The sequence below is a fragment of the Podarcis liolepis genome (assembly GCF_965112155.1).
Source record: "Podarcis liolepis genome assembly, chromosome: 3".
Lineage (NCBI taxonomy): Eukaryota > Metazoa > Chordata > Lepidosauria > Squamata > Lacertidae > Podarcis > Podarcis liolepis.
In genome coordinates, this window is record NC_139557.1 from 102,151,078 (window position 1) to 102,178,842 (window position 27,765).

Here is a 27,765-nt window from a genome sequence, read left to right on the forward strand (position 1 = left end):
TAACTAACAGAACTGGAATACAAAAAAGGGAAGTGTGAGGAGGTCAGGGAAGTAAGGAAATGAAATGTAAGGCATAGAAAGATTGATGCGTTTTTAAAGTGTTTTTTATCTTTTTTTCTGTATTCTGTATTTTTTTCCTTTTTATTTTTTCCCTTTCCCCCCCTCTTTTTATTTATGTAATTTCTTCTTTGAAACTTTAATAAATATCATTTTTTTAAAAAAAAAGAAGGAAAGGCAGTGAAGGAAGGTTGCATGGGGGGAATACTCTTCCTCCCTCGCTGGCCTAGGTTTTGGCAAAGCAATTCATCAATGCCGGAAGAGAACAGGACCTTTCTAATACAATCTTCTAGACTATAGGCTACTTGGATTTAGCTACATAGTGTTTAAATGCATGGGGTGGATGTGGCTTGAGTCCCTTTGCCACCATAAGCTCTCACAGAATCCACTTTCATTGTCCAGCTGTCCACAGGTATATAAGTTAAGAGTGCATGAGGAGTTCATACAGTTAGGAAAACAAGTCAAACAATTGCGAAGAAAAGCAGCCCAGAACAATACAGAAGAGGCAGGTCCCACACACACAAAAATACCTTAACCATCAAAAGACATGGTGAAGAAGGGCGGCGTTAATGTTTGGTGGCACTATGAAGGACAGAATTTTTCATCAGGCTTTTCTCTCCCAGCTCTGCAATTCGGTGCGGTTTTGTGTCAGCTTGCTTTGACAAATCAGCAGATGCACTTTTGATTCAGGGACTGGTAGCATATTGATGCATGTTTTCCTCCCTTCCCCAGGCCAAGCTTCTCAAGAGGGGGAATACCCATCTCCTTTTCAGCGGTCCAGCTTCACTTCTGATTTCAGAGTCAGGTCATCTTCCAGAAAGAAGGTAGAAATTGAAAAGTATACCCTGAAATCTTTCTCTCCAGTTTTATTTAAACCTCATTTGTATGACTGTAATGTCTTCTGTACCATGAAAGATTGTTCAATTTAATCAGGGGGTGGGTGGGTTGGAGTGGGTACATGAAGAATAACTAGGGTTGGGGCAAGAAACATGGCCCATTCTGCACTTAAAGGCAAACTTATGCAATCAATTTCTGAATCAATTTGTCAACTGAAACACATCCGTACTTTGAAATTTGCACACCTCCGAAATTTGCAGCGCAGTTCTCCAGCCAATTGCCGCATACAAAAATGCATATTCTGGGTTAAAATGTGCATTAAAAATGATGGACTATATGGAACTTGCCAAACTGACTGGGTGACTCCGAGACCAGAAAGAAGAGATGGTGGAAGAAGATTGGAAGAAGTTTAAGGAATATTTGAAAAAATATGTTAATATTTAAATCTTAGAATAGCTTTGGAAGTGGATTTAGGCTGTAGGGTAGAAGATAGTGTATTTTAAAATAGTATTATTTGCAAGTGATAAAATGTGAAAATTCTTATGGTTAAAGTAACTATGATTTAAAAAATGCTTAGAAATTATGATATATGTAAACTGCTAAAGAGGAGGTAAAATGAAAATCAGATAGGGGGGACTTGCGGAAGCCCACCTAACAATGTTTAGAAAAAATAAGGATAAGACAAGAATCTGTTTGTATTGTTTGTTTTCATGTTTGTGTTGTTCATTTGTGTTATAAAATGAATAAAAAAATTGGGGGGGGGAATGTGCATTAAAATGCATATATTTGGAAAAAATAGCATACATGATGCATTATATTAGAGAGAATTGGGGTTGAACTCAATGCTGGTCCTACTCAGAGTAGACCCATTTAAATTAATAGCCATGGCTAACTTCAGTCCATTAATTTTAATAGGTCTATTCTGACTCAAACTTAATTGCGTAAAAGCCATAAGAAGAGCCTACTGGATCAGGCCAATAGCCCATTGAGTGCAGCATCCTGCTCCCACAGTTGCCAACCAGGACCAGAGCTCAAACACACCCTCCCCTCCTGAGATTTACAACAATTGGTATTTAAAAGCATTACTGCCTCCAACTATGGCGGCAGAGCAGAGCAGTCACGGCTAGTAGCCTTATCCTCCGTGGTTTGTGAAAATATAGTAGGCAACATCACATATTAAAAGATGTGTACATATTTGCAAACTGATGTGAAGTACAGAATGAAAACAGGGGAAACGAGAAATGGAGAGGAGCCAAAACGGGCCGATCCACCCATCCCTCACAACAGCACAGCCTCAGACTTCTGCTTCGCTACTGGAGGCCGGCGTTTCTGTGAGCCGTTCCCAGAGAGCCGCATGGGTCCATCTTGCTTCACTGAGCTGGAACAGCCAGTCTTTCAGTGAGCACACACATTAAGGCCCTCTGGTTGCGCTCACTATAGCAACCCTCTCCCACCCAGCCCTTTCTTCTCATGACGCTTTGCGATTTAAGAAGCGCCACAGCCCATTATTCTTCCTACCACCTTCTCTCCTTCAATTCTACCATTTGCTAAGGAGCAAGTGGGGTTGTTGTTGTTCTTGCTTTTCTTCCTGGAAGGTTTCCTCTTCCGAGTGGAGCAGAAAATTCACACACACGCACAAAGAGAGAGAGAGAGAGAGAGAGAGAGAGAGAGCGCAACCCAAGTATCTTCTTAGCTGATGGGAGAGGGAGAGAGAGAGAGAGAGAGAGAGAGAGAGAGAGAGAGAGAAAGGACCAAAGGTGGAAAACATTTTTCTTTCACCGACCATTATAATTTCAACATCCCACATGTGGGTCAAAGCTCACAGGATCACAGTACTGATGTAAAAGACTTTGCTCTTCTATTATATTATTTGTTTGTTTGATTTGTCCCGCCTTTCCTCCAAGGAGCCATACATGGCTTCCCCCGACTCTCCATTTTACTCCCACAACAACCCTGTGAAGTAGGTTAGACTAAAAGGCAAAGACTGGCTCAAGATCACCCAGCGAGATTTAAACCCTGGTCTCCTAGGTCCTAGTCTGACACTCTAACCACTATACCACACTGGCTCTCAAACGCTGACACGGGAATTACAGCTTTCCCTTCCCTTGTTTATAGAGACATTCCCCTACTAGGGACACTAGTCAACAATGTCTTAAAAATGGATAATTTGTGGACATTTCCTGAGGTACAGGTGGGGCACCTCAGGCAAGGAGACCAAACACAATCCTCCAGATCTCACTGTCCACTCCGGAGGCTTCTCCCTAAGCCACACCCCCTCGCTCCAGGCCACACCCCTCACCAGCCCTTCTCCTGTCAGTTTGCATTTCTTAGTACAGAGAGTATTGATCTGATATGTAGAGATCTTTCCTATTCTAATTAATTCAAGAGGGTTCTGGAAGCTTCTCTGCGTGAAAGAAACAAGCAGAATGTTCACGCTGTTTGAGTTATTCCTTCAGAGAATCTGAGTACAGCTGGCTTAAACTAGTTCTGTTATCTCTTTCTGTCAAGTTCATGCTGACTATAAAAGTAAGGCCAGAAGGAGATTGAGTTTCAGTTTCTTTCTGTCTTCTGTCCTTCTGGTGTGGTGTTCTGTATATAGTGTTGTAATAATAATAATAATAATAATAATAATAATAATAATAATGATAATAATTTATTTATACCCTACCCATCTGACTGGGGGTTTAGACTTATTATAAGTTATTGTAAGTTTAAGTTAAGTCTGCTGCAAATGGATTTCTTATGGACAGTGCCAATCCTGAATGTATTGGATTTGTGAAAATTATGCTCATTTGCCTTCAGTAGCAGTAAAGTTCTGCTGGATAAAATATTAAATGCCTCTGGTCTACTTTGGGGGGATCCTGCAACATGTTTAAGTTTTTACTCTGTTAACTATACATTGAAATCTACTCTGGAACAATATTGAGTAGAATTCCATGACAGCTACACCCCTTCCTCAAGGACTGGTTGGAATGTGGTTCTAGCACTCTGCAAATGCCTCTTGCTTGCCTGGTTGGAGGATGAAGAAATGTGGGGGGGGGAGTCAGGGCCAGCCCACCCATTAGCCACAGTGAGACTGGGATTGGCACACCCTCCCCCTGGCCCACCTGTCCACCAACCACGTGTCATTTAGGACTAGGAGTGCCACCGCCACTTTGTCACGGTAGCAGAGCAGGCAGCAGCACTGCCACAAGGCTCTCCAGTGATGACTGATCACTCACATTGCAAGGAATCCTGGGAGAGGTCGCCTCAAAGAGTGCCTTCACTGCTGCCACTTTGTCGACAAAGGCTGCTTGCAGTTTAATAGTAGGAAGAACAGCCACCACACCCACAATCCTTCACTCAGTCTGGAAGGACTGGGAACATAGGCATTGTACGAGGGAGCCACTGTTAGGCGTGAGGCTCTGGAGAGATTCAGCATGACCTTTCTGGCACAGCAGGGGGGTTGGCAGGGGGGTGGTCAGCACTGGGGAAGATAGAGACCAAGCAGGATTGAACTCCTTGCACATCAGATGATGGGCAGTGTGAGTGTGTGTGTGTGTGCGTGTTTCAGTCGTGCTTTCCGGAGGAATGGGCTTCATGAGCAGCCACATCTTTACCCCCTATATGATATCAGGTGTAGGGAAAGTGTCTGTGGTTTGGAGAATGGAGACACCAAATCGGACCCATGAGCCAGCTTTCAACCCTAAAGTTGCAGATTTCAAATTGGTGCCATCTTCAAGTGAGAGATTTTTACCACAGGCCTCCTGGCTTGGGAACATAAGTAGATTGAGTAAATCTGTGAGCCTTACAGCACTTCTCTCTAAAATTGCTCAGCTGAAAGTGAGGAGTAAGATTACCCTGAAGTCAGCTGCGGATCTCAGATGTCAGGAAAGGAAAACCAGAAGAAAAATGAAAGGGGTGATTGGTTATTATAGCAGCGAAAATCCTTGATCTTTACCTGTCAAAACAGAGCTGCCCAAATCGAGAACCATCTCATTTCCATCCAAATTTGGCACGTCGCTGGCAAGCGTAACCCCCACATTAAAAATATTATAAAAACTATGAAGTCATGTGGAAGAGTAGCGGGTTGATTTTGTTGAAATAGAGACGGATTGGCTCAGGGCTCATGGGGAACAACCCACATTAAAAGATAAGCCTAAGATGCAGACTTTCTGGATCTCAATCATGACAGGCAGGAAGAGCTATTATCTTGATGATGAGGAACTGCTTTTGTGGGGCAGGGAGGTTGATAGAAGAAGCCAAATTTACCTCATCTGAGCTGCTCAGTGACCCTGTGCTGCTCAATGATCAAGTGTAGACGGGTCTAGAGGGAGAAGGGAAAACTTTCTTGGCTGGTGCCATAGACCAGGCCTAACATATTTTAAAATGGATCTGGAAGCTTCCGTTCCAGTCACCAAGCACAACTGTAGGCATGATCTTTCAGGCCAAGAATTTCAGTGGTAACTGTGGTTGTAAGTTGTAGCCCACATCACTAAGCTTAAAAATTCATGTTGGATAAGGAAATGACGATCATGAATTTGAAAAGCAATTGAGATATTTGATATATACCGGTTTTATGCTTTTGATATTTTATGAGAGGGGTGTAGAGCCTGCTGGGTCAGGCCAATGGCCCACGTAGTCCAGCATCCTGTTCTCACAGTTGCCGATCAGATGCCTGTGGGAAATCAGTATGCAAGGTTTGAGCAAGCGATCTGGAACAGGACCACAAAGAGGTAAAACGCTGTAAAGTCCCCACTGTGCAAGCATTTGCTTTGCATAATAGATAGCTGTGTCGTAGTACAGCTGGCACAATGTGTGCCAAACTGAGAGCCTGCAAGGAAAGATGGCACTGGGGTAAAGGTCTCAACATCCTCCTTACGTGGAGCCTCTTTTTGTGCATGGAGAGTTGCAAGCTGCCCACACAATGGACTAGGTTTGCCAGGTCAGAAACATCCTAGACCCTGAGGTTTCAAGGCCCAAACCTGAGACCTAGAGGAGGCCCCTGGTGATGTCACAGGTGGAGGCAACAGGTGATGTCACAGGGGCAGGCCCTGGAGATGTTCAATGGAAGAGGGAAGTGGAGGAGGGCAGACCCTCCCCAGAGCCCAAAAAGGACATCAGTGAGGGTAGAGGAAGCTCCAAAGAGAGTGGAGCTTTGTTTACGCTGCTCAGCCTCCCTGCCTTACAGCTGACACACGGGGTAGTCCAGAGCTTCAATCTGGTTGCGGATATCTTTGGATACAGTATTTTTGGTATGGATTGATGAGAGAATGGCAGGCAGGGCCTTTAAAGGGTGTTTAGAGGGTGCTTCCGGCTTTATGCAATTTCACTTATGCTCATGGGGGCCCAGAACATAACCCCTGCATAAGTGGGGGGACTCCTGTATTATATATCTTTTATTTTTCATTCCCAGCTATCTTGCAAGTGGGTGGGTGGGAGATAATGTTCCATTGAATTCATATTAAAACCCTGATAACTCAACGGTGGCTCTTTTAAATTTTGTAGTCAGAGGGTCCTTTGGTGGTTGCTCTTTCACGAAGCAAATTAATCGAGGACAACTGTAGCTAATATGATCAGAAGCAACTGTGTGTGTCTTAGATGCGAGAGCTCACAGCAGCCAGTGGATCAGAAATGGCCTGCCCTGAATGGGACCTCCTATACAATGAGCCCAGTAAGATATGCACATTTTAACACCCGCTTAACACTGAGACAATGCCATGGCTTTTGTTGCTTAACACAGAGGAACTATTCTGATAGTGGGAATTCCAGGCTCAAAAGCGGTGATCTTTCAGATGTGGTGCAGTTTGCCTAATGACCCGGGTACATAGCAAGAAAACGAGAGGTGGAAATTTTCCCCTTAAAGAACCATCTTTATCCTTCTCCCCTTCTCTGTCTTTTACACACACACACACACACACACACACACACGGCGGATAACAAAAGGAAAATGCTGCACTCATTTCCTAGCCAAAAGAAATGCTGAATTGAGTAATCACAATGGGAAATATTGGAGAAAGAAAACTCATGCAGCAGGCTGCCCGGTCTTTAATGCTTAGCTCAGCAAGATAATAATCCACAAATCCATAGTTCTGCGGGCTACATGGTAGGGACAGGTCTAGATCTGAAACCAATTATTCTGAAAGTCTCCTAATTTTGTCCTTCCATTTTTGAATTCACATTTTGAATATGCAATGCTTAATTCCGAGTTTGGACACTTGAGACCTGTTGACATTTCTTAAGTGTTTTATTTTTTAAATTAAATTTATTTTTGGCAAGCATCAGATAAGAATTCCCATAAAATGTTAACACGCAAATTCTAACTGAAACTGCAAATATACCAAATGCTGTAAGGTTTTTAGAGAAATACTTTATGCCAACTGTCAAGTGCAATCAAATATGACATGGGAGAGGTTTTTGAATTGTTTGACAGCAAACTATTGATACTTTCCAGAGGGGTAGCAGCCAAGTCAAGCAAACTCAATAGAGAGTCTTGTGGCATCTCAAAGACTCATAACTTTGACTGTGGTATATAAGCCATAAAAAACAAAAACAAAAGGTGTTGCCTTTGCCTCCTCCAAATGACCCAGACGCAGTGTCATTCTGGGCGATTTTGGGAGGAAACATGGTGGCCAGCCCAAAAGCATAGTGACTACCAGGACTGTACACATATACACAATCCAATTGGGATAACCCTTTTTTAACCAAGGACGATTCGTGAATGACTTGGATATGCGGTCCAAACCAACTTTGGGGCCTTGAACAGTGTTTGATTAAACATGCAGCCAGGCAGGAGAATGTTGGAGGAGATGCACTGTGGCCTCCCTCTCCTTGTCCCCAGACCTCCCTCTCCCACTTTGGGCAGTCCCAGTTCACTCTGGGTTGACCCTATCTGGCCCAGGGCTGCCTCAACCTACTATGACTAAATCCCAGGTTTACTCAAATTGACCCATTTCAGTTTGGGATTTGGCTGGAGCTGGTACACAGCCATAGTGGCTATACTGTCATCACCCACCTCACCCCCAATCTGGTTGACTGTGGTTGGGTCCTTTGGGGGTAGGGCAAGGATTTGGTTCAGTTTTCATCGAAAAGCAAACCTACAAAATTCACCCTTTTTAAACAATAATTGAGCAGAGGAAACACAGCAACCCTTCAAAATGTGCACTTTTCTTAATGTTGTGATGCTGTTCTCTGGCCAAGTCGTGCATCCAAAAAATTACATTCAGGGAAATGGTTTTGCAGAAATGGGTCTGATGTGGCATAAGAAAATATGTACACTATGAGAAATTCGCACTGAAATCTGGATGAATTTTCATGAGGACTTTTAAAAACACACACCAAGAAAAAAATAAATCATAAGCATATATGGAGGACTAAAGTTAAGACTGGAATAATGAGAAACTGAGAGAAACCAAAATGTACAGATTTGCCCATTTTGGAGGTGAAAGAAATGGCAGCCAACAAAACCAAGAGCAGATCCCAGTCCAGTACTGTCTTCTCTGGCAGCAGCACTCCAGGGTCTCAGGGAGAGGGAATTCCCATCTCTTGGCTGCTGCTTTCAAATGGAGACATTAGGGATCGCAGCTGGAACCTTCTAGAGCAAAGCGCATGCTCTGCCCCTGACCTTTGATGCCTCCCCATGAAGGAGACCCCTCATTAAAGCACAGGGCTCTTGGCAACCTGAGTTCCCTTTGCTCGCTTTCAATTAAGCTGTATTTGTGGGTGGCATTTTATTTTCAGAGAGGAATGTACAACAATTGACCCCCATAGTGACGCCATTTCCTCTCAGAGGAAACTCTTGAGGAAGGAAGGTTATACACAAACAAACTTCCATTCAATGAAGCCGTGTGGGTCATAATTGGACCTCTCCTTTTTTCAGCTCATGGCTGAGGCCAGGCCAGTCTTCCTGTTCATAGAGTTCATGGCTGATCACAATCCTGCTTCGCCATCATTTAAGCATCCAGTTCGTGTACATCTATTTTCTTCGTAGCGTGCAGATGTATTCCATTTCCCTGTTGCCGTGGAACACAGCCACAACTGCAAACAGAGTTACATAAATGGCCATCTGTGCTTCGAAAACTGCTGACGCACATTATTGCTGGGTGAGATTTTTCACCAGTTAGCAAAATCAAGCCATTAATACATTTGAAACGTCCTTGAAATCAAGGAAGAAAAATCCTGAACAGAGCTATCTCTGCAGTAAGTATTTAGTGGGTGGTGTACTAATGCAAAGTTGGACAAAGTCTCCATATCCCTGTAGTAAGTATATAATTTTATTGATTTACTGCATTTTTATCCACCTTTTCTCCAAGGCGCTCCAAGAGGTGTACATGGTTCCCCCCCTCATTTAATCCCCACAATAACCCCCTGAAGTAGGTTAGGCTAAGAAGCAGTATAGGCCCAAGGTCACCTTGTGAGCCTCATGCCTGAGAGGGGATTTGAACCCTGATTGTCCATATCGTAGTCCAACACTCTAACCACTCCACCCCACTGGCTCTCTCTATACTTCTCCAAAGGTCTCGGCTTCAGCCCGTGTTCAAATCATCCCCAGCAGAAAAGTTGGGAAAGCCCATAGCCAAAGATGTGTGTGGAGTTGCTGTGGACAGATAGCACTGAAATAAATTGACAAATGTTCTGATCCAGTATAAGGCAATATATATTGGTTGTTAGCATGGGAAGAAACTGGCCCTAAATCCAGATAAAACAGAACTGGTAATAGTGGGGTACTCAGTGGACCAATTACATGGGGGAAATTTCAACTATGGGTGAAAATGCACTCTTCTGTAAGGATCAGGGTCATGGCATGGAGAACGTTCCTGCCATTTCTCCTGGATTCCCTGTGGTGGCTTTCATTTTCTTTTGCACTTTTCCCATACCTTCTCTTCAATAGGATTCAACCATTCATGATTCGTCCTTCATCATCGTTGTCCAGGTTGTGTTCAATATATCAATAACCGGGAAGATTTACATGGAAGCATGGACTAGAAGCAAGTTCAGTTGGTTGGATGGAACAACCATAGCTTCTTCCTATTGTTTCCTCCTACCCTCAAATACAAGTCAATACCTTTTTCCGTTGTTTTAATTGGCCTTATGCATCATAAACTTTCTGTATGCAATGTTTCAAGAGTTGCTGTGTGCTTTCTCATGAGAAGCAACACAGAAGTGTTGAAAAATGAAATAAACCAAATAAAATTATCGAGGAACTATTACCGGGTCACACCCCAAGTTCCAAAGTAAATTTATTTCTTGTTATTTATTAGTCATGTTTTTATACTGCCTATCCAACTGTGCTCTCTAGACATTTCACAGCATGCTAAATTCAAGACACATTTGCCTGGCGAAGCAAAGATCAGGATAAAGATTAGCTTGCCGTGTGTCTCAGCCTTCATTTATGTTTTCTCAAGCATGCTAGTATACAGCTCGCTTTCATTAGGGCCACATCTGCGCTATATATTTAAAGCATTATGATACCACAGCCATGGCTTCCTTCAAGTAATCCAGGGAACTGCAGTTTCTTACAGGTGCTGAGAGTTGTCATGAGAGCCCTATTCCCCTCATTCAACTACAATTCCCAAGGTTCCCTAGGCAAGAGGGATTCATTGTTAAACTACTCTGGGTATTGTAGTTCTATGAGGGGGATTGGGCTCTCCTAACTCTTGACACCCTTAATGGGCTACAGCTGCCAGAATTCTTTGGTGGAAGTCACAACTGTGTAGTGGCCTAGGTCTGTCGGAACATCAATATGAACCTACTCAAACCATTCAGTCTTCATTTGAAGTCCTTTTCTGGGTGCCCCCGTGAGGGAGGTTTCGAGACTTACAAACTTTCTCAACTTTTTCAGTTCTGCCTCCTTGCTTATGGGATTCTCTTTGTAGGGAGGCCCATCTGTCTCCATCATTAACATCCTTGTAACACCAGGGAAAAGCTTTTCTCTTCTCCCACACATTTGACAAGTTATGGTGATTTTGGTGTCTACTACACAGGTGGCACTGTGGTCTAATCCACTGAGTCTCTTGGGCTTGCCGATCGGAAGGTTGGCGGTTCGAATCTCCACAATGGGGTGAGCTCCCGTTGCTCTGTCCCAGCTCCTGCCAACCTAGCAGTTGGAAAGCATGCCAGTGCGAGTAGATAAATAGGCACCACTGCGATGGGAAGGTAAATGGCATTTCCGTGTGCTCTGGCTTCTCTCACAGTGTTCCGTTATGCCAGAAGTGGTTTAGTCATGCTGGCTGCATGAACAGGAAAGCTGTCTGCGGACAAACACCGGCTCCCTCAGCCTGAAAGTGAGATGAGCGCTACAACCCCATAGTCGCCTTTGACTGGACTTAATCATCCAGGGATCCTTTACCTTTTACTTTTACTGCTTTCCATTGGACCACATCAGTGAGGCTGAGAGGGGGGTACTGTTGTCTACGCAGCCTAGGATCTCCATACACACTGCCCAGGCTTGTGCCCTGGGAAGGTCACTTCAGTGCTGCTAACATAGTGGTTTGCCTTCACCCTCAGAGGTGCACTCCATTGTCTCTCAAGGCAGACAGAAGACAGCAGTGTGTTTTGCTGCTGAAATTATTGCTGTTATTTGTTTCATAGATTACTGTATGGCTTTATTTCTTTTTTCTCTCTAGTTTCACGCTATGATTTAGGTTTGCAAATGTTGCAAGTGACTTGGAGCCAAGAAACTCATACGTTGAATAAATCAGTGTCCTCTGCTAAATTTGAAATTCTATTAGATAATATGCTGTTAAAGGGGGGCATTCTACGTCGAGTCTAATAGAAGACCTCTACCACCATTAGAATTTCACATGATTAATTCAAAAATGAGAAGCAGCCATGCAAGGCAACCATATTACGAAAGATGCCATTGTTCATTCTGGAGTGTAAGTAAGTTGTCTGAAGGAATTTCATTTCCATCTCTTGGGTAAATAAGATCTAAAGTAGTTTCTACTGCTTTATCTTTCTATCTTAGTTATTCTTTTCTTTTTTTCCATCCTCAGAAAATGTAAAGGTTTAGTGCTTTCTTGCCTTAGGAAAGGAATGTGGCTTTATTTAAAAAAAACCCCACACTACTTAAACATTAAGCAGTTTCATTCACATATATACGCCTCCCTTTTTACAAACTCTTCCCTGTTTTGTGGCATTTGCTCTTTGTTGCATTAAGCAGACCTTCTGTTTGGCTGGAGACTCGGATTTCATCCCTCCAGCTAAGTCGTCCCATTTACAAATATTTAAAATATGACTTATGTCAACTCCTGGGAGGCCCGGCAGGTTGTGTACATACATACAAACCTCTAACTCGGTGGTTCTAAGCCAGAACAGCTATTTTGAGGTTAAATCAAGTCGAGTCAATCAACAGTTCAATAAAAATGATGGAGCCCCAAAGTCACATTCAAGTCAGCTATCTCAGCTTCAGAATAAATATTTTGCCACTTTAGAAGAATTCGGAGGATATAATCCTTCACTCCAGCCATCCATTAACCCAACACAAAGCAGCTGGTAAAAAACACAAACCCTTCGCAGAGACATTACTTTCTTTCCCCCCCTTCCCTTGCCCCGAGAGCAAGATGGCTATTCTTTCTTGAAAGGCACAGAGCATCTGAAACTGGTTAGTAGCTGAAACATCCCGGGTTGCTGAGGCAGCAAAAACATGACCCTGTAAATTTTCCTTCAGGGGATGTGTGTGGCGCATTAATTAACCAATCCAAAAAGCATGGCTTATATCATCGTGGGGTGCGTTTAATATCCCAGCTCCCTGCTTAATATTGAGGGCGTCAGCAGAAAGACACACGTCAGATGTAAGTTCATAAGGCTACAAAAAGAAATCTGGTTTGTGGAACAGAAGCTGAAGGGAAGGGTGATTTGAAGTGAAATATGATCAAAAATCCCAGCAGAAGATCTGGACTGAAATCCAGTCACCCTCGTTGGATTTCCACTTCTAAAGAACTGTCGAAGCCCTTTCTAAGAGATGCATGAAGTTATTTTCACAAACTGAGATGGGTATTTTTCTTTCGGATATTAGTCAAATGGGCTGCTATGAGTTTATTGAGGTATAAAACAATACTTTTCTCAATATGCATGCACTTGGAGGAGTCTTAATCCCTGTCCATTCCATGGCCAGGTTGACAGGTAGAGAGGGCCACACATGTCGATCACATGTCATAATAGCAAAAAGCTGATTGGCAGCCAGGCAGCCCCACCCACCTGTTAAAGTTCAAACGGGCTGCTGTCAGGACCAGTCAGCTGATTGGTGCTGGGAGTGTGTTTCTGAAAGGTCTTGTTGTAACCACCAATCAGTGAGCCCTTCTGAAGTCCATTTGCTGTGCTATGTGTGGAGGGAGATCTTGTCAGGAGCCGGAGTCAGCAATAAAAGCACCAATGACAATGAAGTTAACTCTTTATTCAAAGAAACCAAAAGAATGCAGGCCTAGTGATCACAACAACACCTCCCAGTAGATATTGCCCCAATGAAAAGGTCTACCAGTTATTCTGCATGTCTAGGAGATCAGGAGGGAGGGGAGACTCCCTGGATACTTCAGCAGCCTGCCTCATCTCTGTCTCCTGGCCCCCCTCTTCTGCCTCTGAGCCTGGACTGTCCTCTGACACAGCCTCTTCCCGCTCACTGAACCCTGTTGCTTCTTCAGTCCCCACAGTCCTTCTCCCCACAGTCTGCTCTCTGCTTCTGACCATGCATTGTCATCCCACCACCAATCCCCTGGCTCTGAACCTTCCTCCCTTGGGGGTTCCCCAGCTGGTGCCTCCTACCATTGCATCCAGCCAGTCCATCTCTCTCTCTCTCTCTCTCTCTCACACACACACACACACAGAGAGAGAGAGAGAGAGAGAGAGAGAGAGAGAGAGGGTTTCCCCAACTGAAGTCCAAGTTGTTCTTACTGGAGTAGCTTACTGCTTACTGCAGTAAGGTTCCTCCCCAGCTAAATCAAAAGAGAAACTACTAGAATAACACTTACCATTGCTAGCTCTTGAGTAACGTTCCCTTTGGTGCAGGGGGCGGGGACCTATTGGACTCCAACTCCTATCAGCCCTAGCCAGCATAGCAAATGCACATTGATGATGGGAGCTGTAGTCTAGTAACCTTTGGACAACCACAGGGTTTCCCATGCCTGTTTTGATGCCAATTCTCATGAACGGCTACATCTAGGATCAGGACAGCAATTCAAGATGAGCTCTGATGTTACAAAAACCACAGTGTTCCTGCCAAATATAGCATCCCAGTGTCATGTCTGTCCCTCCCATCCCTAACACGATGCTGGATTAGATGGGCTATTAGCCCTATCCAGCAAGTTCTTATGTTTTTATCTTACATTCCAACATGCAGAAGATGTGTTAAACTGATTCTTTTTTTAAAAAGGAGCTGCTGAAGATCCTCCTTGTTCCCCTTTCAGATATATGACCCCTTTACGATTGATCCCCAGCTTCTTCTGTGCCAAAGTATGCTTGCACTTTCTCCTTAACCCAAAGAATTCTTGTGGGGTGGTATGAAAACCATTGTTTACATGATTAGTCATCCTTGGTCTCTTCTAAATAGTAGGACGTATCATTTTACATATTTCAGATGCGCACCATTTGTTTTCTTGCGGTCACTGATGGCTATCTCTTCCCAAACCAAGATAATTCTGTTTTCTAATAAAAATTCTCTCAAAATCCCAACAGTGTCCAAAATATGAACCAAAGAAATGTGCTCTTGATCTTATTTTAAGGGCATAGACCGGTTGTTGTAGAGTGAACTGCATTCTAGCAGAACTCCAGATTTATAATAAAGTTAAGTTATGACAAGTTCTGGGACCGAAGCCAGATTCAGACCAAATCTAAAGTTTTTACAGGGGTGAAAAGGGTTTTGCTAGGGAGTCTAAATCTCCTGCAGAACGCCTGCTTTTTTTGCATGTAAACATTCGTGGAAACAAATGGCAGGGGTTCCAATAAACTATCAAACCCCAACCCACCCTTTTTCATTTGTGACAAGACCATAAAAGAAATCTTTATGGGGGGGAATAGACAAGGAGAAATGAGAATAAAAATGAATTCCATGATACTCACTTAGACCTCCCCATTATTTTGATAACCTGATATTGATTCCTAAGTGGAAAGGACTCTGCTCATGACGACCTGTTTCTGTATGTGGATGTCTCTTGCAGTGGATGTACTTCTTGGAGTATGGGGGAGGGATTCAATTTAGTTTATATTTAAAGATGAATGTACTTGATCTGCACCTTCTGAAACAATATGTGAAATGAAATGAACCCATTCTCTGATATCCACACATCTCTGGGTGTTTTGCCTTGCAGTCCTCCAGGCAAATCATGCATAAGAAAAATGCATATACTAAAGTGATCATCCAAATTAGCATATATCAGTGGGAATAACATCCAAAATGCATGATATTATGGAAAGTGTGACTCTAAAGAGAAAAAATATGCTTTGCAAAAATGTGAATATTAGGCAGAATTGCACAGGAAGAAAATGTGTATGGTAGGAGAAATTTGCAGTAAAGTGCTGATGAATTTTCACAAGTTGTGGTCATGTGAACTGAATCTAAAATGGGAAAAGTAGAAACTGACACCCACAGTTTCACCGATCTCTATTGCACCTGCTGGGGAACGCTATTCAGTTGTCTTCCGGGCACAATTCAATGTCCAGGTTTAGGTCTATGCAGCCCTTAACAGCTTGAGTTCCTAAATACTTCTGTTCTTTTGAGATTGAACTAGGAACTGTGCCCCTGCTCTCACCAACCCCTCCCTTTACTCCTTGTCACCCCCTCCCTTTTCTTCTTGCCAAAGCCACCCCCTTGGGATAAGGGAGGGAGAGAGGATTGCTTTCTATCATTTTAACCTCACTTAAAGGAATACGTATTCATCGGTGGCCGGATATTAAGAACCCAAGCTGAGAAGACTTGACCAAACGTCTCTATGTAAAGAAAGGAAGGATAGGCTCTGAGCAAAGGAATGCAACTGGGAGCCAGGTCATTATTCAGCACGGGACAAAATTGTGAAATACATTTTCTGTTTCTTTTGGCATTGGACACAATAAACACCAACTGGGAACTGGCCCTTCAAAAGACAACTCACTGGGATGCCAGGCTTTGTTAATGTCATTCCAGTCTAGCACTCGCACCGGAGTATGTCATGCAAATCAACTCTCTCAGGGTAGGATTATGCCTTCTCCATGTTTCGCTAATATGTGCCTGCCAATCTTCATGAGTTCTGAAGGGACGTTTAGAGGGCAGAAGCAGTGGGTGAGAGGGAAGGGGTAAGTTGCATAGCAGGAACACGCTGATGAGAAGCCTTGAGTAGTCACAGGGTCTTCAATTGGCATCTAAACAATAACAATGTAGATGCTAGCGTTGTGCACCAAGTTGTGCATCCCAGATTCCAAAATGAATTCGGCTGATATGGGATTTCTCCAGAGCAACTCAAGGCAGCCACAATTTGCCCTGGATCAGGTCCACCAGGCCTGTGAAAAATGGGGGGCAGCAAGGAGAGCTTGGAGAGGGAGACTATGCTTGAATGTCTCCTCTCTCCCCCCCCCCTTGCCGCCAACCACATATTTAATTAGGGATTAGGACTGTGCAAGCACCCCAATTCAAATTGCGGGTGGATCTGTCCGGTTCAGTTTGGAGAATAATCGGGATCACCAGATTGGGCCCTGAACCAAATCAATGGTGCTATAGATGCCTCATGAATCTGTTTAGGGAGAATGGAAAGGCCATCTCCACAGCATACAGCGATAATCAATTGTTGCACATGCATGTGTGAACCAGTCCTGAAAGAGAGGCATTGAAAGACTCTGGGAATCTTCCAACTTTTCCTACCCTCTGCATGTGCAAGACACAACCGTGGTGGTCCAAAATTAGGGGACACCTAATCAATGATTTGTGACCCTGTTACGGCTGCCTTCCTTCCTTTTTCCTGCTCAGAGTCACCCAGCTCTTCAATAACACTGATAAAGATTTTGCAGATCCTCTGCTATTTCCTCAAATGCTTCAGTTTTTATATGGGATCCAGATTTGTTCTCTGGTGATATGGTTCTTCTAAAGAATGATGGGTGGGAGCAGTCAGAGACTGTTTAGTTTCTCCTCCTCCCATCCCATGACTACCTTGTTAGGGAGATCTCGCCTGTTGTAAACAAAAGAGCGTTGCCAAGGAATGTATCTGCCTGTTTGGAATAAGTAAAGGAAATACAAAGAACAGTTTGGATAGAGAGTAAAACACAGATCAGGGAGATCCCAAGGGGGAAAGGACCTATATCAAGTTTCATTAGCCGTGAGCTTGATTTCTGTGGAAACAATTCGCTCCCCAAGACAGGAGAAAGGAGAATTATGTCTGCACCAATAGGAACAATGAAGAAATCTGCTTCGGTTCACATTTTAACACAAACCTACCTAATCTGCACTTCCTGAAACAATGCATGAAGTGAAGCACTGGTATCCTTTGAAACTTTTCCAAATTTTGTAATTTCAACCCAAGAAATGTGCTTCAAAAAACCAATATGAGGTGGAAGTGTGCACAAGGAAAACATGGGGAAAGTAACATTTTTAAAAAAGCCTTACAACAGAGGAAATTTCTTGGAAAGAACGTTTGCATTAAGAGCTAGGTGGAACATTGGTTGCTTGGTGAATGGCAACTTCCTATATTCCTTGCTATTTTATTAAACATGAACATAATTATACTCCACAAGTTTTGTTTGCATTGTTTTCTTCAGCTGTCATTACAAGGAGGGGGGAAATCAATAACAATTTGCAAGAAAACTGTTAGGCACTTAAGACTTCTTAATATTGTACTGCATTCCTAATTGAGCATATAGTTGTGCTGTTCCTTGTAATTTGTCATTCCAGTACATGATAAACAAGCAATTACTTCAGAATTTTCCTTCTCAACATTTGTTTGGCCATATAAGCCAGAGGTTGTGAAACTGAAGCCTGCCTGGCGAATGAATGTGGTCCTCTCTCCCCCAGGCCTCATCCCTCCCGAAGCCATATTGCAAATATTAATATTATACAGCTTGAAGAGGCTGGATGTACCAATGCAAGCGTACTAGACAAGGCCTTCCAACTCTTCCATTCTAAAAACGGATCTACATATTTTGCATAAGGAAAGTCCTGCCCTTCCCCCACTTCAGCGCTATAAACCATGCTCTTATTCATTATTCTCATGATCAATGTTTTACTGTTGTGTTTTGATCGGAGAATCCAAAGCAGCGTTCATGGAATCCACACGTTCTGCCAAGAGTTTAGCTTGTCCTCCTCCAGCTGGCAACCAGTGCTTCTATATGATTTATCAGAATAACTGCAGCACAAAGACGAGAGTTCAGTACTCTCAGGCTGTTCATGAATCGCAGCTACTATTGGCAGAGATAGTCCATGATTGCTGGATGCTATTTAAGTCTTGGCTGCACCATAGGCCACATAGGAAGGACCACCCACGGTCATGACTAGATCCCACTCCTTCATGGATCTATGGTCAACTCCTACATTTTCTCTCACAAATGCACTGTGAAGACAACTTTCTCGCTAGGTGGATTCATCCAGAAGACAGTCAACATAAGAAGAGACCTGCTGGATCAGACCAAAGGTCCATCTGGGCATTCATCGTGTTTTTCTTAAGTAGCCAAGCAGATGCCTGTGGGAAGCCCATAAGGAGCCAATAGTCCTTTTCCTTCATTGTTACCAAGCAGCTGGTAGACCTACCCTCCGTTATTTTCCTTTCTTAAAACCACAGTGGCCCTTCCTGTGGATGCCATCTTATGAATCCCATGAGTTAATGGTGTGTTCTGTGACAACAAAAGCATGCAGAAAACAAAACAGTGTTGTCCTGACTTAGAGATCCTGTTGTTGTCCTGGCCCTTACACCCAGGTCTGAGTGTTGCCAAAAAGAGGACTCCTATTCAGATTATTCACAGATCAATCCCCCTTAGGAAGGGAACACCCCCTTGTACATCATCCCAGCAGGATGAAACAACACTCCCACCTTCCTCAGACTCTGGGGGTTATGCCTTCTGCTCCACAGCCATGCAGGAGCAGGCAATTGCAGAATACGTTACAGGTCCTTTAGGGATTGCAGGCATGACACCAGGGGATGGAGGCACTGGAAGTAAAGACCTTGCCAACCTTCTTCAACCTTCAGATTACTCTGGTCCTTTGCTGAGACAACATCTTTCAAAGAGCAACTGACAGAGTCTACTGGGAACTGGCCAGAGACCTGATTTGTATTTTAGGGTGGGGTTTTTGTTTTGTTTTGTTTTGTTGTATAGTATTACATTTCCTTTCTTAGATGTAGTGTGTCCTGGGACTTCATGGTGAAGTTGAGGAACAATTAGGGGGGTTGGCTATTTTGATTTGCCTCACCTCACCTTGACTTCAAGAAGCTACAATCTCATTGCTACCAGTTCCTCAGCAAAGCTCTAGCAGAATGGGATAATTATGGACTTCCATAATTCCAGTCTGAACATGGAGCTCTGATGTCTGGAATGGCTTCCTCATTCATTCCAGTAGTGGAGTCATTCACATTTTAAGAATTAGCTAGGCTATCATTTCTATGACCTCTTTACAAGGCAGCAGTGGTTGCTCCATGATGGAGCTTGTGTTGGAAACTGTCTATTCAGCTCCAAACTCAACACTTCATCCATAAACCAAGGATGGCGAACTCCTGTATTGTCATGGGATATGCAGTTCTCCAGAAAACAGTCTGGGGATTGGAATTGTATTTTGTTGCACAATCTGACTTCTTCAAAATGTTGGGATGTGAATAGATGCTAGGAGATTATATATATTTATTAGATATTATCCTTCCTTCCTCACATTTGTGAGATCCCTTTGTGGTTCCCTTTGCAGTTCAAAAGGGAAGCTTAGGCTAGTTTTAGCCTTTTAGTTTCAATAATCCAGGATGCTTTAAGGCAAACTAGATTTTCCTGTTATTTCCCCCTTTTCTCCCCACAATCACACAGTCTTGTAAAAGGTAAAAAAAAAAAAACATTTACTCACTCAGAATACTTGCAACAGATGCAGCAGCTTTGTTCAAGCAGACTTAAAATGGTCATTTGGTTACAAAGATGGACTGTACAGTGGTACCTCGGTTTACGAACTTAATCCATTCTGGAAGTCCATTCTTAAACCAAAGCTGTTCTTAAACCGAGGTGAACTTTCCCTAATGAGGCCTTCCGCCACCGGTGCCCTTCCACCATTCAGCTTCCATTTGTAGACTGAGGTAAAGTTTGCTAACCCGAACACTACTTCCAGTTTTGCGGAGTTCATATACTAAATAGTTCATAAACAGGACTGTTCTTAAACCGAGGTACCACTGTACTTAAGTCTAGCTTAAATGGAGTCTTGGCTTGGCGCTCAAACTAGCAAGTGTTCTCACATTGCTGGCAGAGTGGAAAGAGAAAGTGAAAGTGATAGAAAAGTGTGTACGCAGGCTGCTACATCCTCCCACTGTCAGAGCACAGAGACCTCTCTAGCAAACTTACAGGAAGACTCTGTGAGCTTCCGCTCCTAGCATGTGCCTATCTAGCAAAACTTGAATTGCTGGTTTGACTGCATTTTAAATATCGCCCACAAAAATGGTACGGCAAGACTCTACTTATGAACTCAATAATAAATTGTTGCTTCATTTTGAGGGCCTTGCAGTTATGGAAGACACTTTTGTATGTTTTATGAAGCCACTGAGCTGTGAGATAGCAATGTATATGAAATGCCCATGGCATCTCATAGGTTCTCAAAATAGTTATGAGCCAGCACATTTTGCATTGAAGAACCAAAGAAGGAAAGAATATTAGCATGTGGAAAAGTCCTCAATGCTATTTTCCTCTCAAGTAAAACTGAGCAGCCCTTTATTTTAACCACACAAACACACACATATGGCAGAATCCTCCAAGAACCAGACGAAGCGGCTTCTTGGCCCCTAGGCTCCTCCTGCCATAGTTTGTGGTTTAGATGCTCACCATTTCAGTCATGAATTCCCTCCCTCCCTCCCTCCCTCCTCTCTGCATCATTTCTTTTACAAATACGAAAAGTCTACGGCGAACAGCACTCGCCAGGAAAAGGGAAAAGGAAAGAATGTGTTCTTTCTTTCCTCCTCTCAGTCATTTGCTTCTCCAGGAACTCACTGGACAGTGTATAACATAACATAACAAAAAGTGCATTTATTATGAAAGCATTTGATGAGAGGAAATAAGATGATATCTATCTACATCTTGAGGATCATAGGCATATATTGTTACTGACAAAGCCCTGGATGGCAGTCAAAAACCTACTCATCCCTCTCAAGGATACTGAAATGCTGCACTGCTCTGCCAAAAAGCTACAGTGATCAAAAGACATAAACAATGAGGCCTTTTAGGCTAATTATTGCATTTCAATACTTCCCTAAGTAGTTTCATTAAAGAAAATAAGCTATAACTATTAAAATGGATTTTTAATAGTGGATCAGTCACAAGCCTTCTTAAATTTATTTAAATTTAGAACTATTTGTTTCGGGGTTTGTTTGTTTTCCACGCTCTTAGCAAATTACATCGACAGCTGACCCAGTCATTCCCCCTCCATTTTCTTTAATTCAGAGAACATACATTTCTGATGTGGTTCTGATTAACATGAAAAGCAAACTGCAAGGTTTGGAATGACAGCTTCTTTTTTATTTGCCCAAATTTTAAAGCACAGCCAAACTTTGTTTTTTTCAAATCAGGGAGTAGGTCATCAGCCATAGAAGGCCAAGCAAAAACACACATTTTGGGGCATCCAAACATGTTGGAGGGTATGCAAGCTCAGTCTGCTCATAGTGAGCCCCCTCCCACCACCATTCCCACCATCTTATAACCAGTTCAAGTCAGCTTCCCCCTCTTCCTTGGTCCTTGTAGAGCACAGCAGAGAGGAGGATGGGGAGGAAACTAGAATTGGGACTCAGCTATACAGCTGCAAAAATAACGTTTTAAGTGTAGTGTATTATACAAATGTGACATGCCAACAAAGTTCCGTATAGTTAACGCTATGGTTTTCCCAGTAGTGATGTATGGAGGTGAGAGCTGGACCATAAAGAAGGCTGATCGCCGAAGAATTGATGCTTTTGAACTATGGTGGAGGAGACTCTTGAGAGTCCCATGGACTGCAAGAAGATCAAACCTATCCATTCTTAAGGAAATCAGCCCTGAGTGCTCACTGGAAAGACAAATCCTGAAGCTGAGACTCCAATACTTTGGCCACCTCATGAGAAGAGAAGACTCCCTGGAAAAGACCCTGATGTTGGGAAAGAAGAAGAAGAAGAAGAGTTTGGATTTGATATCCAAACTTTCACTCCCCTTCAGGAGTCTCAAAGCGGCTAACATTCTCTTTCCCTTCCTCCCCCACAACAAACACTCTGTGAGGTGAGTGGGGCTGAGAGACTTCAAAGAAGTGTGACTGGCCCAAGGTCACCCAGCAGCTGCATGGGGAGGAGCGGAGACGCGAACCCGGTTCCCCAGATTACGAGACTACCGCTCTTAACCACTACACCACACTGGTGTAGATGGAGGGCACAAGGAGAAGGGGACGACAGAGGACAAGATGGTTGGACAGTGTTCTCGAAGCTACCAGCATGAGTTTGACTAAACTGTGGGAGGCAGTGGAAGACAGAAGTGCCTTGCATGCTCTGGTCCATGGGGTCACAAAGAGTCGGACACGACTAAACAACTAAACAACCACAATACAAATGTGACAGTCGATGGCGCTGGTGAGCTAATGGCAAATTCCATATATATTTTAAAACTTCTTTTTAAAAAAAGCATTTTCACAGTGTTTTTAATATATGTGTAGATTCAGCCTTGGTTGGCTCTGCCAATCATTGGCTCTGTAGCCATGGTCTGTCTCCCTGCCTTCTGCCCTATCAGTTCCAATGAGCACCAGTCATCACGGACCAGACGGACAAATACACCAACACTGTATAAGGCATTCTTACAACTTCATCAGATTTAATGTCCTCAAGGCAACTGGGAACTTTCGACTCTTGAGCATGGAAATGAATATTGCTGATGCTGAAAGAGTACCCACCCAAATACAATAGCTTCCTTTTTTCCACACACTTAGCAAAAAAACAACTTCTTTATGGTAACTTCTAGACATCCACTGGCCACTCTCATATATTTTCCAAGAGGTCACTGGTATAAAGATGAAAAGTTTTCTTTCTTTTTTTATATAGAGGAAAGAAAGTTGTTGTTGGTCCTTTTTAATATCAGTTCAAATCTGCTTTCTTGACTTCACTGTTAGGTGTAATTATCAGTAAAATCATTGGTGACATTTGTTCATTCCCACTTCCTTAAAAAAAAAGTTCATTCCCTCCTCCTTAAAAAAATAATAATAAATGTTTGCTTTCATGCAGCCTGCTTGGGGCTGCTTTCTTTTCCAGCAGGCCCACGCCCTGCCAGCAAGTGACCCTCCGACTCTAATTGGGAGAACCAAATCCCCATTGAAGTCCTGCATACCTTTGTTACCTCAGTGGAAACTTGCTGGCGAGGGCCACATTTGACATCCGAAGTCAATAAAAGGCAGGAGAGGGGGAAAGCTTTCATGTTCTTCAAGAGGACCTCTTTCTTTTCTTTCTTTTTCCAGTCAGACTCCAGCGGTGTCGGCCCTAATTCCCCCTCAGCAACAAAGTTAAACTTGCATGTGTTTTGGAAGCAATTGGCAGGCTGTTCTGGGCTCCTTTGCTAAGCTGCGCTAATATTCCACTATGCTTCATTTACTCTCATTCTCTCACTTTTTAAAAACTTTCCTCAAATCTTAAACCAACGTCTCCGTTGTTCAAAGTTTCTTTATTCAGACAAGCCTGACCTCAGATATCCTCTCTTCTTTCTTTCTCTGCACCTCAGAGAAGCCCCACTTATTCATACGGTATTTATTCATATGGTAACTACATGCAACAGCCTCCATATTCATTAAGTCATCTTAGTCCTCTGAACAAGGTCCATGCAGATTGAAACCTTCACTGCAATTTCTCAGGCTAGTGGTGGGGAGCTTTTTTGCAGACCGAAGGCCGCATTCTGCAACCTTCCAAGGGCCAGTCACAGGCAGGGCCAGGGGCAGAAGTGGTCAGACCAACAAATGTAAGTTTTGCATTTCTAGAACAGTCTGGTTTCTACAAACACTTACACTCCTTTCTCCGTCCTGCATCTAGGCAACCAAGTGGCACTAGCAGAATTCCGGGATATTCTCCAGCTAGGCAGAAACACTCCAATAGTGTGTGCAAAGCAGGGCAGCCAAGGAGTGTAGCTTAGGAATCTGTGTGGCCTGAGGAGAGTCCTGAGGGCCAGATAGAAAGAAGTGGAGGGCCACATTTGGCCTTTGGGCCTTAGGGTTCTCTCCCTTTCTTAAGCCACCTAAACTCCTTGGTAGTGGCATTGATGATGACAATGGAAATGAGTAGGCCAAGAATTACCCAAGTGTTATGTTCTTTATGGGACTTTCATTTCAGACCGACAACAATTACAACATTCCTAATTTGTCCCATCCCTGTCTCCCATCCATCACCATTTCACACCATTCAGTAACAGGTGAGGATAAAGCTCCTGTAGACTAATTTATTACTATCATCATCATCATTACTCTTATTATTATTAAAATTTCTACACCTGCCTTCATCCGAGGATCACAGGGCGGTTTACAATATAAAAACACAAAAAGACATAATACAATAACAAACGAAAACAATAACACACAATATTATTATTTATTAACTTTGTGTCATTCTGCCATGTAGATATTGTAGCAACTGATTTAAACCCTTCGGGCTTCACCCTGTCTGTCACTAGCACATGACCCCCAAAAAGTTGCCCAGAATGGAATGTTCCCCCTGGTTTGAAAAACATTGCCCACCTAGAGGTATCATGGGGAGATGAAATGATTGTTAAACCAGCACAAATCTGCCCATAAATGGGGATAAGAAGGGAGAGCTGAACTCAGTTCCCCACTGGGAGCTCGCTGGGTAGTCTGGTGCTAACATTCTCCCAGGTCTCCCCAATCCAAATCCAATTCTACACTGTCAATGAAAATATCCAGAATAGAAATGACCGTTTCTTAAGTTTTCCATCATGCCAGGGTAGGATGAGTCTTGCCCATTAAATCTCTGTTCCTTCTTGGTTGCATTCCATTATCTTTGAATGCAGGATATGAGATATCTAGTTTCATTTTTCATGGCTTTCAAGTAGCTTTCCTATGATAAAACCCCTTGTAGCTGGCAGGGAATCCAGGTGTTCAGGTGTGCCTTCCCTTGATCTCCTGCTGAATCTTATCGAAATGCTCAAGAATTTTAATTGCAGCCTCTTCCAGGAAAGGAGTTGGTTGCACAAGACCTCCCAATTAACTCTAATCCCACAACTTGCATTGACCAGTATGCCACTGAGTCCCACCTGAAAAAAAACCTGGTGATCTGGAAGTGCTGCAAGTCTGCATTCCCAATCACGAGCAAGGAAGTTGTGCTTTTAAGTCCCACTGGAGTCACGGGAACAAATTAACTGTGATCTGAAGCCTTGATGATTTCAATTGCATTTTTCTTGACTGAGGGCCTTCCTCAAACCTTCCTTGGGAGTTTTTAAGCAGAGGTTTGGATGGCCATGTGCCATGGATGCTTTAGCTGAAATTCCTGCATTGCAGGGGGTTGGACTAGATGACCCACAGGGTCCCTTCCAACTCAAAGATTCTATGAAACATTTTGACCCTCAACCCGTAGAGATCATTTAACTTGAACCGGATGCTCATCGGCTCCCATTGGTTTTTCTCCCCCAGCCATCAGTTTGAAAGCTGCTCTGCCACCTTTCTGATGTTACGCACCAGCAGTCTGGTTTTGCTAAGCGTCTGGTTTTGATCACATATGACTCACCACTGCTGTGTCAAGAGATGCAGGCAAGTGTTTCATTTTAATCAGTCTCTCTGTTTTGTTTTGCTTCTAAGAAAGTGACACCATCAGTGATGTTAACCTTTCAGCCAAGGACTAGCATTAGCTTCTACTGGTATACAAGAATATCCTCGTTCATTCCAGTGCTGGGGCAGCAGGTGGGCCCAGTTCCCCATTGCTTTGCATACCTGTGCAGAATGTGGACGGGTCAAAAAGGCATCCAAGGGTGGTTCAGGCAATATAAACATTGGCAGGTCTTGGAGTCTCAAATTTCAGCGGTGCCCTGTGGAACGCCAAAATCCAGTATCTACCCCACTCTGCCCCTCACCTTCTGCCTTCCGTTGGGTGTCATAGTTGCAGTGCCTGCAGCAGCGCCCCAGAAGTTCTGCACCCAGTGCAGCCAGTATGGCCAGTGGTCAGGGATGATGGGAGAGATGAACTCCAGCAGGATCTAGAAGGTCACGGTTCCCTATACCTGCTCTAGAGCCTCAGCTCCCATGACTGACGATCAGGACACTTGGAGAGCCATGAAGGTTGTCAAAAACACAAAGTAAAACCTTTTACAGTGGTACCTCGGGTTAAGAACTTAATTCGTTCTGGAGGTCCATTCTTAACCGGAAACTGTTCTTAACCTGAGGTACCACTTTAGCTAATGGGGCCTCCCGCTGCCACCGCACAATTTCTGTTCTTATCCTGAAGCAAAGTTCTTAACCCAAGATACTATTTCTGGGTTAGTGGAGTCTGTAACCTGAAGCGTCTGTAACCTTAAGCGTCTGTAACCCAGGGTACCACTGTATATGTGATCAGATGGTGGGTGACGTTCCAAATCAGCGAAGTCAGCATGGAAAGGAATGGACTGCAATTTGTTCCTTGCAGATCTGCCCACCATATCCATCTGATGATGGGAATTTGGAAGATACCATCATAAGGAAGTTGAGATGGGTTTCAGAAGAGGATGGGGATGCTGCACTTTTACTCTTGAAGAAGAGGGAATTTCAGGAGGTATAGAGCAGCTCTTCATGCAAGCTGCAGCCAAGACAGAGTTAGATAGTTGCCTCGGGCAGCAGCAGATTCTGGTGCTAGAGGGGGGGTAGAAACCCCCTAAGCTACGGCCCTCAGATGTAGTGGAGGATCCTAACCCATCACCAATATTGAACTCAGGGCCATAGCTAGGGGGTGGTGAGGTGGGCCCCCTGCCAGGGGTGCAGGCGATTGGGGGGCACAAAATCGCCTAAAAATATGTCCATAAATATAAATATTGATTATTGTCTCATAAGAAATGGTTTTAAATAGAGGGTGAATTGAATGGGTGGAGGGGGGGATAGAGGAGAGGCGGAAAGAAGAGCTCATTTGTCTGTGGCTAGGGGGTGCAATCTGGACAGTTCTGCCAAGGGCGCATGATCACCTAGCTACGTCTCTGATAGAACTAAGAGCCAACTGCCACCTTGGTTGGCTTTTGGACATGGAATGGGGACACCACGTTGGCCTTAGCCTCAGGCGGGAAAATGTACTAGTCCGACACTGGCTCCACCCGCTGAAATTCCCTCTTCTACACAACTGTTAAAGCTGCAGGATCCGCATCCTCCTAGGCATTGCCCCACCCCCAGCAGTAATGGAGGATCTTACTGTTGCATTTTGAGGTATACAATCTTCTCATTCTCTCCTCCACCTTTGCTATAGACAATGTGCATGGGGCTAGTGTCCCCAGATTCACACCAAGCCCAAAACCTAGTATCCCCAAACCTCTTCCTCAAAAAGAAGGAAGGAAGGAAGGGAGGGAGGGAGGGAGGGGGGGAGCCTGCTGATGGACCTTTCTAGACTAAAGGATTTGTCGGATTAGAAAACGTGCTGTGCTTGATTGGCATGGCATTAAAGAGCTGAGCTACAGGTTTTTCCTGAAGCACTGCAAGGGAGATGCTACCTGTCCTGGGATTGTGCTATAGATAAAGAGATTGGAGGGGCTGCCTCTAAGCCTGCAGAATCAGCACAAGTCGGGACTTTCCCACAGACTGCGCGTGGAGTGGGT

General features: G+C 43.7%; 1 long non-coding RNA gene across 1 annotated transcript in view; it reads right to left on the reverse strand.

Moving 5' to 3' along the window:
* Positions 1 to 240: 240 nt before the first annotated feature.
* Positions 241 to 27,765, reverse strand: part of LOC310702933 — a 74,933-nt gene continuing 47,408 nt past the window's right edge. Inside the window, exon 3 of the long non-coding RNA XR_014523808.1 lies at positions 241 to 867. This is a non-coding gene — a long non-coding RNA (uncharacterized lncRNA). The remainder of the gene's footprint in view (positions 868 to 27,765) is intronic.